This window comes from Saimiri boliviensis, chromosome 7, assembly GCF_048565385.1.
Source record: "Saimiri boliviensis isolate mSaiBol1 chromosome 7, mSaiBol1.pri, whole genome shotgun sequence".
Lineage (NCBI taxonomy): Eukaryota > Metazoa > Chordata > Mammalia > Primates > Cebidae > Saimiri > Saimiri boliviensis.
Genome location: NC_133455.1, coordinates 101,033,783 through 101,035,950, shown reverse-complemented (window position 1 = coordinate 101,035,950; position 2,168 = coordinate 101,033,783). Strand labels below are relative to the sequence as shown.

The 2,168-nt window shown below is 49.1% G+C and overlaps 1 pseudogene; it reads right to left on the bottom strand.

The window, feature by feature from the left end:
• Positions 1 to 224: 224 nt before the first annotated feature.
• LOC101036939 (calponin-2 pseudogene) lies at positions 225 to 974 on the bottom strand (annotated as a pseudogene).
• Between the last annotated feature and the right edge of the window lie 1,194 nt (positions 975 to 2,168).

The window sequence follows — 2,168 nt, the reverse complement described above, 5'->3', positions numbered from 1 at the left end:
CAGCAGGGACCCTGACCCTACAGGTATCAGGATACGGCCTTGACCCCTTCCCCCGACAGCCCGGTGACTCAGTCCTGCCCAGGACCGAGGCAAGGGGGAGAAAGCCCTGCTGCCTGATCCCAGGAACAGCTCGCAGACCCTCGGCTGATTGGCACGTCAATTAAAAAAAAGATGAAAACAGAAAAACCCAGAAACCCAGACGGGGAGAGAGCGTGCTGGGAGCCTCAGTGACCCGCCTCCTCCTGGTAGTCAGGGGGATATTCAGGGGCCTCCCCCCGGGCCGGGGCAGTCGCCAGCGTCGGAGGGAGCCGTCATGCCCACCTGGCTGACACACTTGTTGGTGCCCATCTGGAGGCTGATGGTCGAGTGGTTCATGGGGGGCAGGATGTGGTTCTTGGGGTCGTAGGGATGCCTCCTCGTGCCGTGCGCAGTCATGCCCGACTGGCTGGCGCCCTTGGAGGTGCCCATCTGCAGCCCGATGACGCACTGGCGGCCTTCACGGTGGCGGCGTCCGAGTTCCGCTCCTGCTTCTCCGAGTACCTGACGCCGATGTCCGCCCGGCTCTGCAGCCCCTTAGCCTTGGCCTTCCTGGTCAGGGCGAGAAGAGACACCTGCACCTGAGTTATGGTCCTGCTCTCAAACAGGTCGTTGGCCTCGAACAGGTCCACGGGGTTCAGGCCGAAGCTGACCACGGCCTTGATGAAGTTGGAGAGGTTCTCCGGCTGGTACCAGGTCTGCACGGAGCGGGTGACCTTGGGGACCGAGCCTGGCTGCAGCCTGTTCACGAGTGTGCGTAAGATGATCCCGTCCTTCAGGCCCTTCGGGAAGTCGGGGCCGATGGAGAGGCCGATGAGACCCTCGATCCAGCCTCGGAGCTCTGCCTCCTTCCGAGGGTCGTACCTGGGCAGGAGCCGGTTCTTGACCTCGGCCGACAGCCTGTTCGAGGCGCCCTTGCTGAACTGCATGGAGCTCATGACTGGCGGGCCCGGCGGCGGGACGGGGCCGGACGGGACGGGCCCATCATTGATTTTTAATTACATATTTTGAAATTTAAACCATTTTAAAAGTCCTTTTATACAATGTAGTGAACAGTAAACCTGGCCATTTAGAAAGAAACATCTAGCCTCACTCTCCACAAATCTTGCAGAAGAGTTTTCAAAGTTTCAGGATTTTGAAAGATATTTCGAATAGATCAGTCTTTTTGAAAATGGCCAGAGACTTTGATAGTATTAGAACTGATAATTTTTTAAATGTCAACTTTATTTTATAAAGTGACAACCTTTTCTGTTAACTAAGAGTAAACATTTTGTAAGGAAATTAAAATAGGTTTTATTTATTTTTAAACAATTAGTTTCAAAGGAAAGAGTGGGAAGTACTTAACAGTGTATTTCCTGACAGAAATTCACACACACACACACACACACACACTTCAAAAGCCAAATTCCAACAATGCAGCTATTGTCTTTTTTGTGGCAATAATTACTTCAAATCGAGTAAGTGAATCTTTCTGCTTGAAGGTGTAATAACTTGAAAATACTGCTCAGTTTGATGGTTAGGACTGTCCATCTAAATCAGTGACAGAGAGAGACTCTCCAAAACAGATTTTTCAATAAAAGCAAGGGCTTGCAATCCAGGGTATGCATGTGCTGCTGAGCCATAGGCACATCTGAAAAGGTTGGAGGAAAGGCAAGCTTATAAAGGCTAAAGGGGGAAGATTGCATAAGTCCTTTTGAAACTAACTTCTTGGTTGTTGAAGCTCATAGCAGGAGTTGGCAGTTACTCATTGGAACACTGACTGTTGCTGGGGGATGTCTTCACAGAAATATCTTGTCTGGAATTTTTGTGGTTTTTAGATAGCTATTGCAACAATTCTTATCATAGTCATCAGTGCATGAGAGGCCCTTTCCCAAGGCCTCCTGGCTCTATTTTGTTAAAGTTTGACTTAGGTGACTTCATGTTGATACTGACCTGACAACTTTCATAAAACTAAGTTCTGCTCAGCTCATTTAATGTTTGTGGCCCCTACCAGAGGGTCTGATTTATTTCTTATGGCAAGTGGGTTCATGAATCATGTTGTCAAGAAATGTCGGATGAATGTATGTCTTTAAAAAGTTTCAGAAGCAGAGACTGAAAATGTGGCAATTTGTATGGAACAAAAGTTTTCTTGA